The 10,000-nt window shown below is 39.7% G+C and overlaps 1 protein-coding gene and 1 long non-coding RNA gene across 2 annotated transcripts in view; both read right to left on the bottom strand.

The window, feature by feature from the left end:
- LOC143276128 (uncharacterized) overlaps positions 1-10,000 on the bottom strand; it is a 216,782-nt gene that overhangs the window by 43,104 nt on the left and 163,678 nt on the right. The gene's annotated exons all lie outside the window — the stretch shown is intronic.
- The window catches only part of LOC143276130 (uncharacterized), a 17,310-nt gene continuing 17,031 nt past the window's right edge, over positions 9,722-10,000 (bottom strand). The window contains exon 4 of the long non-coding RNA XR_013053501.1: positions 9,722-9,792. This is a non-coding gene — a long non-coding RNA (uncharacterized LOC143276130). The remainder of the gene's footprint in view (positions 9,793-10,000) is intronic.

The following is a 10,000-nucleotide window of genomic DNA, read 5'->3' as shown; positions in this document are numbered from 1 at the left end:
GTTGTGGTGTGTGTGTGTGTGTGTTGTGTGTGTGTGTATCTGTGTGTGTGTGTGTGTTGTGTGTGTGTGTTGTGGTGTGTGTGTGTGTGTGTGTTGTGTGTGTGTTGTGTGTGTCCCGTTTTCCTATGACTTTGCGGAGTGCGATTTTTTGTTATATTATTTTGCATGCCAAATTCTACCGTTTTCCTTGTGAATCTGTATGCATCACAGAACTCCCCACACTTAATTTCTCTTCTGTGATAACAAAGTTATTCGTATGATTCTGATTCTGATCCGTTCTGGAAATGGCTGAAAATGGTTTACTCTCTGTCTTTGCCTCTATATCGTCATTTATAGTTATCACGTAGTGTTTTATAACCAAGTGTTGTTGTTGTTGTTGTTATCTTTAATACCCGTTGCATGTCATGTTTATGAACGCACTCAAGCAAACTGCCGCTGGTCTAAAACGGTCGAACACAAATGTTGATTTCTGAAATAAAGGGGAATCACTCTGAAAGGGAGTTCGATCGGGACCGCCATTTTGCCTTGCCTCGGCTGTAGGGACGTACGGCGCAAATTAAGAGGATGGATGCTGATGGAAAACGTTCAGTTTCAGTTTTCAGTTTCTGCCTAAGCGTGATGGACTGACCCATATGCGCTGCACCATGATATCTGTTTAAAAAACAAATAAAAGAGAAGAAGAAAAAAAACACACTAAGAAAAAGAAGCAGACGCCGGCCTAACTTTCGCATGTTTCAAACCCAGTTCGCTGGTCAGGTCTAGAGAGTCTATCCTACGTTTGTGTAAAAAAAAAAAATAAAATAAAATAAAATAAATAAATAAAATTAAAAATTAAAAAGTCTAAAATTGTTGTAGGCGCTGGTTGGCTGTTTCTCGGTGTTATGATTATTCTTGGTATCATTATTATTGCTATGATTATTATCAATATCATTATTATTATCATCATCATCATCATTACTACTCCTATTATATATTATTATTATTATTCCTATGATTATTATCATTATTATTATCATTACTATTATTATTATGATTATTATCATTATTATTATTCCCATGATTATTATTATTTCTATGATTATTATCATTATTATTATTAACCTCCTTTTCTTTCTTCTTTTTATTCCTTGGACTGGGTTCCTTACTTTGTTTCTTTCTTGTGTTCGTCATGTCCTTCCTTGCTTCCTATTTTTATCTTTGTTTCGTGTGAATGTGTGTGGTGTTTTCTTCCTTTCTTTGTTTTTGGGTTGTTGTTTGTTTTGTTGTTGTTTTTTTTGTGTTTTTATGTTTAGGTGTTTTTGTTTGTTTGTTTGTTTGTTGTTGTTTTTTCTTTCTATCTTCCATCTTTTATTTCCTTCTGCCCAATTTTATTTTTCTGTCTTCCTTTCTTTCTTTCTTTCCTTCACTCTGAACTCTGGTCACAGTGTCACTCTTAGTTTTGTTGGGTTTTTTGTTTGTTCTGTGTTTTGTTGTTGTTGTTGTTGCTGCTGTTGTTGTTGTTTTTAGCCCCTTTCTTTCTTCCCTTTCTCTTTATTATTTATGAACGCTCCTTTCCTTCCTTTTCTTTTCTTTTTTTCCCCATTGTGTCACTCCTAGTATAGTGTTGTTGTTGTCTTTCTTTCTTTTCCATTTGCTCGAAGCATTTCGCTGTAGAGAGGCACAATTTAGAATGGTGTGCCTCTGCATGATAAGTATTTCGCTGTAGAGAGGCATAATTTAGAATGGTGTGCCTCCGTATGATAAGCATTTCGCTGTAGAGAGGCATAATTTAGAATGGTGTGCCTCCGTATGATAAGTATTTCGCTGTAGAGAGGCACAATTTAGAATGGTGTGCCTCCGTATGATAAGTATTTCGATGTAAAGAGGCATAATTTAGAATGGTGTGCCTCCGTAATACAAGCATTTCGCTGTAGAGAGGCATAATTTAGAATGGTGTGCCTCCGTAATACAAGCATTTCGCTGTAGAGAGGCATAATATAGAATGGTGTACCTCCGTATTATAAGTATTTCGATGTAGAGGCATAATTTAGAACGGTGTGCCTCCGTATGGTAAGTATTTCGTTGTAAAGAGGCATAATTTCGAATGGTGTGCCTCTGTGTGATAAGCATTTCGATGTAAAGAGGCATAATTCAGAACGGTGTGCCTCCGTAATACAAGCATTTCGCAGTAAAAAGGCATCATTTAGAATGGTGTGCCTCCCTTTCATAAGCCTTTCTGTGTGAAGAGGTATGATTTAGAATGATGAGCCTCCCTGTTGCTTAGAAGCCTGTCGCTGCAAAGATGTGAAGCCGTTTGTTTGCTCTGGAGAGTCAGTCGTGATGGTGACTCTAAACCAACAGCTGTACGGTAGTAATCAGACAAACATCTGGGAGAGAAAGGAGAGACAGAGAGAGAGGGAGAGAGAGGGAGGGAGAGAGAGACAGAGAGAGAAGCGGAAGGTAGGGATGGAGGGGGGATGAGGTGGGGGGGAGGGGGGGGGGGAGGATGTGTCCCATCTCTATGTAAGAAAATGGTGAATCAATTCTTTTTCTTCTTTTTTTTAATTTTATATATAACCTTTCTAGTTTTACCTCTAACAGCTCTTTAGTCAAAGAGTGATCAAGTGATTTCTTTTTATTCATTTGTTTATCATTGTCAACCAAAAAAACATATATATCTTCCTTTAAAATATGTATGTGCTTAATTGTTTGTTAATGCTATTGTTCCCGTCGTAAATCGGTTCTTTGTGGGTTTATTTCTTATTCTTCTTCGTTCGTGGGCTGCAACTCCCACGTTCACTCGTATGTTCACGAGTGGGCTTTTACGTGTATGAGCGTTTTTACACCGCCAGGAAGGCAGCCATGCTCCGCTTTCGGGGGGTGTACGTTTATTTCATTCTCGTTTATATCTACATCGGCCCGGGATGTGTGTGCGTTTCATTGACGGTGTCTCAGTCGCTGTTCATTACATCATTCTGTCTCTTCAACCAATACGTAATCTGCGTTTTAGGTGGTATACAAACAGTCATTTCTGAAAACAAAGTTCACTTGTGTACGCCCTAAGTATTGAAAAAACGAAGATAGTGCTGGTGTTTAAGGTGTTTTCTTGTTGTTGAGAATGTTTTTCTTTTCACAAAATCTTAGCAGGAAAGGAAAATGTTAGTGGTTATGGTTACGGTACAAAGTATAATTATGGTCGGCACTGTAGGGATTAATTCAAAAGTTGTTCTGTGTTGCGTTTTTACTGCAACGCCTACACGGACTGTCTGGCAAAAGTAGAAAAAAGAAAGTGTAATTTCAGGATCTTCGATCGATGCAAGAAATTTTTTAGTCTTAAATAAGAAGACAATAATGATTGGTTTTAAAATATACTTTATTCCAAACAATATACACAAGGAAAATGAAGCGACAGTTGAAAATATGACATGGCAAAGACAAAATTTCAAAGATAGACATTACACGGGCACGTTGGTAGCATAAAATAGAAGGGGTAAAAAAAAAAGTATTCTATTTTTCATTGTTCGCTATGGCAGATGGCAGAGAGAGAGAGAGAGAGAGAGAGAGAGAGAGAGAGAGAGAGAGAGAGAGATTGCCATGAAGTGCGTGCGTGCGTGCGTGCGTGCGTGCGTGTGTGTGTGTGTGTGTGTGTGTGTGTGTGTGTGTGTGTGTGTGTGTGTGTGTAAGAACTAGATAGAGAAAAGAAAGATTGAGAGAGATCTCACGCACACACACACACACACACCCGCACATACACATTCATACACATTCACACATACTAAGTCCTCCCCAATAATGATAATTAAAAATAAAAAAAAAAAAAAAAACTAGCTCAAGCACATCTAACTTGGACTACTTCAGTAAATGAATTCACAAGAAAAAAAATTTAAAGAACGAAACCCTCATAAATGTTGAGTTGTTTGTCAATTACTTTAAAGTAATGCGGACTATTTGGGAGATAATAAAACACTTACAATAATGAAAGTAATAATACTCTATGGCTATACAGCAACGCTGCAACAATAAAAATCGATTTAATCCCGTAAGTAAAATATAAAGACGTCACAAGCACACACACACACACACACACACACACACACACACACACAAATACAGCAGTAAAAATAGATGTATTACTGGAAAAATACAGTTAGGTGTATTACTGGAAAATGAGAATACCAAGCAACAGAAGAACACGGAACAGTGATACACACATCAACAACAATGTGTACATCCTAGGAAACCATCCATGGACATATGGCAAATCCGTGCTGTACAAAGAAAAAAAAAATGACACCTCAACATCTACAACTACACACAGAGTAACTCATAATAATCAATTTATCGCGAAAAAAAGGGACAAAAAAAACAACCCACCCCACCAACATTTCCATGGCACAAACAAAAACTGGTCATGTTGTTTGCGACAAAACTGCTGTCTCACTACCACCACCAACAACATCAGCAACAAAAACAACAACAACAACAACAACAACCTAAGCGAGAGCTACAGCAATGAAAGCAAGAACATGAAGAACAATAACAACGACAAAAACAACAACAACAACAACACAAACAACGAGAACAAAAACAACACCAACAGTTCATCACAGAAAACCTTTTCATGGCAACACAAGCAACCTTGTTGTTCAAAGTTGAGCTGACCTCCACGGCCGTCTAAATGGTTTAGCAACAACAACAACAACAAAATCAAAACAACAACTATCACAAGAACATGAATATAAAACAGCATCACACGTTTGAAAAAAAAGACACATAATATCAACGTATCAATAAAACTTGTCCTTCGTTAAGAAACACACACACACAAAAACAAACAAACAAACAAACACACACACACACACAAGACAAAAACAAACAAACAAAAAAACACCACGAAAGACCAACAAAAAACAAAAACCACGTGTATCTGTTGTTTCTGCGTAACGCAGTTGGCTCAGTCGAGCAGTCTGAAGGTTGTTTAGTTCGAATGCTGGCTGCTGGCTGCTCCCCACCCCCATCCCCCCACCCCTCCTCAAAAATTGATGAATGGTAATGGATCCCCCTTCTCCTGCTCTCCCTTCACCCCCTTTCCCCCCGCCCCTACTCCCCCCCCCTTCCCCCCAAAAATGTATTGACGCTGTTCAACCTTTCAAGAGTAGTTGTTGTTCTGAGTGGTGTCACTTTACCGTTAGGCATCCCATTATATATATATATATATATATATATATACATGTATATATATTGACCTTGTTCACTTTTCACGAGTTGTTGTTCTAGGTGGTGTCAATTTACCGTTACACATACCCCCCCCCCCCCTAAAAAATGTATTAATGCTATTCACCATTCACGAAGTTGTTCTAGGTGGTGTCAGTTTACCGTTAGAAATCCCCTGCCCCCTTCCCTCACCACAGCCCGCTATATATTGACGTTGTTCACCTTTCACATGTTGTTTTTGTTGTTCTGGGTGGTGTCAGATTACTGTTAGACACCCCCCCACCCCCACCCCCGCCCCTCTCCTCAACAAATGTATTGACGCTGTTCAACCTTTCATAAGTTGTTGTTCTGGGTGGTGTACGTTTACCGTTAGATCCCCCCCCCCCCGTACCCCCTCAACCCCTCCTTCCGCACCCCCGACACCCCCCCCCCCTCAACACACACACACCATAAAAAATGTATTGACGGTGTTCAACCTTTCACGAATTGTTGTTGTTGTAGGTGGTGTCAGTTTACCGTTAGACAACCCCCCCCACCTTCCCCACCTCCACCCTTCCCGGCCTCTTCTCCTCCCCCCCCCCCCCCCTCTCTCTCTCTCTCTCTCTCCCTTCATCCCCCACATTACCACCCCTTATCTATTCTCTAAACATAGAGTACAGTCCGTCAGTCACTCAGTCGAGTCGTTCGGCTGTTGACCCCTAAGAAGAGACAAAACACAGTGCTAAAATTTTTCCAGCGCTGCATGCAGCATTCCCGCTTGGCGCGCGCTGGTAAAAGTACCCACGGCAACGGAAAGAGTTGGGGTTTTTTTGTTTTTGTTTTTTTGTGTGTTTTTTTTTTTCAAGCAAACTTCTGCAAAGATTCCCAACATTGATGGGTGAAACAAATGTGCATGGAAACAGAAAAAAAAAAATGGGGATTGGGGGGTGGGGGGTGGTTGTGTGGGTGTTGCGCTGTGCTGTATTGGGTTTGGCGCACGGATAAGACCCCACGACAATAACAAAGAGTTGTTTCCGAGCAATTAAAACTTCTGCACAGAAACCCCACTTTTTTGGATTGATAGTAAAAACGAATGTGCATGGAAACGGGGGGGGGGGGGGGAGGGGTTTGGGTAATGGAGGTTGGGGATGGGCAGAGGTTCTGGTTGGGCTGTTCTGCGGCCAGAAAAAAAAAAAAAACCAACTTTTCGGAGACAGCAGTCCCATTATCACCAAGAGAAATGTTGTGATGAAACAATATAAAGCCACTGGTGACACAACACAACACGACACAACACAACACAACACAACACAACACGACACAACACAACACAACACAACACAACACGACACAACACAACACAACACGACACAACACAACACGACACAACACAACACGACACAACACGACACAACACAACACGACACAACACAACACGACACAACACAACACAACACAACACGACACAACACAACACAACACAACACAACACAACACGACACAACACAACACGACACAACACGACACAACACAACACAACACAACACAACACGACACGACACAACACAACACAACACGACACAACACAACACGACACAACACAACACGACACAACACGACACAACACAACACGACACAACACGACACAACACAACACGACACAACACAACACAACACAACACAACACGACACAACACAACACAACACAACACAACACAACACAACACGACACAACACAACACGACACAACACAACACAACACGACACAACACGGTGCAACAATATCTTATATGGACGGTCGGTATCACAGCTTCTCATCTGTACAATAAAAAAAAAAAGTTATCACAAGAACACACACAAAAAATACGTCAATAAAACTTTGAACAGAAAGAAGATGATTATCACAGATTCTACGTTTACAGAGTTTAGCAACTTGAGTACACAAAGAAATGCCAAAAGATGTAAGTGAATATATCCAGTTCAAAATGCATCTATATGAAGTACTACAGCGAACAAGAGCAAGCAGATATAAAAAAAAAAAAAAAAAAAAAAAAAAAAAAAAAAAAAAACGGACGGAGGAACTGAAAAAAACTGTCCTCAAGGCCCCATTCCTTTTCTTTTCTTTTTTTTTTTAAAGGGAAATAGGGGTAGGGGGCATATTACAAACTACGCTATTCCTTACAAACACGCATCCAGATTATATCAAGAAAAATCTGACAAATTAAACAACAGTGTCTCATCGTAAAATATTAACAACAACTCAACGACAACACCATTAATTTTTTTTTTTTTTTTGCTGCTGTTCATTACATCTTCTTACCAAAAACCTAATCTTTTCACCCAAGTAATAACCAATACAATCAAATACAAACAAATAACTGCAATTCAAAGTTTAAAAAACAAACAATTAAAAAAAAAAAAAGATGTAAATGCTGTATATTTCGCGAGATATTTCCAGCGCTTTCCTCAACCATGCCACTAGATGCTGCGATAAACTTTCATAGATTTGGCAAATTCTCCAAAATTTAATTAAAAATAGATAAACAAATAAATGAAATAAAGGCAAAAGAATGGTTAAAAAAAAACCCGGAAAAAACCCCAACAAAACCCTGACGTTGAACCGTACGTAGTTTTCGTCCCCCCCCCCCCCCCCCCCCCCCCAAAATACATAACAATTTTGTTTAGCACCAATCGGCGCTGTTTGCTGTGGCAATGCACGCACAATCATCTATTTACGGAAATGGCAGTACAATGTATATATATATATATATTTTTTTTTTTTAATTTGATACAACTAAAGGCGAACTGGTAAAACCTACATAACTGCCCGTCCACAACCATGTCACAGCAACCCTGTAAAACATGAAGGAAATTAAAAAAAATAAATAAATAAATAAATGAATAAAAATAAAAACTCCCTTCCTCCCAAAGCATCCATTTGGAGCCTAACGTCCGCTGTATTTGCGACAAACACAGGACATCACTTTCAGGCATCTGGACGGCGAAAAAATGTTTTTAATGAGCAAAGCCCGATGTCTTTTGTGAGCAAATGTTTTGCGCGTAAGAGCGAATGGTGTGTGTGTGTGTGTGTGTGTGTGTGTGTGTGTGTGTGTGTGTGTGTGTGTGTGTGTGTTTCCGGGATGTTTGCTGGGTTTTTAACCCCCCATAAAATCTTGTTTGCGATGGACGTTTGAGAATGAAACCACACAGAAAACAAGTTCATAGATCATTTGTTAAAACTAATACATCAGTAATTTTCCTGAATCCTTTTTTTTTTCACTTTCAAGTTTTTGTTCACTTCGGGTGTCTTAAGTCTTTTTTTCATGTGTGTGTGTGTGTGTGTGTGTGTGTGTGTGTGTGTGTGTGTGTGTTGGATCGGTCCATGTTTTGGTTCATCTGTAATGTCTTTACTTTGTTTTTGTTGTTTTTGTTGTTTGTTTTTTGTTTGTTTGTTTTTTTGTAACGACTGGCTAAGTCATTTTATTACGGAATCCTTTCGAGTTTGTTCTACTCTGAATGTTTTTAGTCTTCTGTTTGTTTTCAAATACAAGGATCTCTTCGTTTGCATCTGATTTTCTTTAGGGGAGGGAGGGGGGGGGAGGATGGGAGGCGGTGTTAGGGGAGGGAGGGGGGTTCAAGATTCGGGTCGACGCTTTCACTTTAGAATTCCGCTGAGAGCGTTCTCATTTATCAGCGCTGTGTGCATGGCAGCCATATTGGCGGTCTGCTCAGGGATGTTGGCGACTAAACCGTTCACGTTCGGCTTCACTCTGTGTGTGTGTGTGTGTGTGTGTGTGTGTGTGTGTGTGTGTGTGTGTGTGTACGTGCTTGCTTGCTTGCTTTTGTCATCCTTACAATGTCTATGTTTATGTAAGCGTACCCCCCCATCCCTCGCTCCCAAACCTCTACCCCTTCTCGACACAACTTTTCTCAGCACTGTTTGAGGGGATGCTAAGTTTCAGAGCAATCTCAGGAATTAGTAGTAGTAGTAGTAGTAGTAGTAGTAGTAGTAGTATCATAATCATCATCTATGTGATCATAATCATCATCGTTATTACCATACTCTTACTATCATCTTTCATATTAGCAGTACTAGTAGTAGTAACACCATTATTAGTATTTAGTTGGTGGTTGTCTTAAAAGAAAAATAAAATTCTTATCATCATCGTTATCATTATATTTTCATACAATAAACAAACCCTCCCGCCTTTCTCCATCCAATCCCCACAATCAATACTGGTTCTCCTGCAGATCGCGCTCCTCTCCTTTAGGAGTTCTCCTACATTTTCTCCTTCTCTCTAGCCTCCTGGGTTTCTTTGGTTTCTCCTGTTTCTCTAATCTCTTCATCTGTTGCTGTTGCAGTTGCTGTTGCTGTTGTTGTTGTTGCTGCTGCTGTTTTTTTTCTCTCTTCTCTAGCTTGTCGAGAGGGTTATTTTAGTTTTTGTCGTTTTGAGTTGTTGTTGTTGTTGTTGTTGTTGATTTCTTCTTCGGAAGAGTTTATCCTTGCTGTCAGAATATTCTCTCATCTTGTTCCTGCTGTTGTTTCTGGTTCTCCTCATTGTGTCTGCGAGTCTTCAGCTGTTGCTGCTGCTGCTGCTGCTTCTGGCTTTTCCTCTACATCTGGAGGACAGGCAACAGAAAAACAAAAACCGTCCATGCAAAACGAAACACCCCATGCACATCGTTAAAGCAGTTGCATGCATGCATGCATGTAATTCAACAAGCACCGAATATGCATTATTAAAATTATTATTATTATTACCAATCATGCACAAAAAAAAGAAAGAAAGAAAGAAAAAAAATCATCCCTCCTCAACCGCCACCACGT

The sequence above is a fragment of the Babylonia areolata genome, chromosome 31 (assembly GCF_041734735.1).
Source record: "Babylonia areolata isolate BAREFJ2019XMU chromosome 31, ASM4173473v1, whole genome shotgun sequence".
NCBI lineage: Eukaryota > Metazoa > Mollusca > Gastropoda > Neogastropoda > Buccinidae > Babylonia > Babylonia areolata.
Note: the sequence above shows the minus strand (reverse complement) of the source record. Positions and strands in the feature narration are given on the sequence as shown.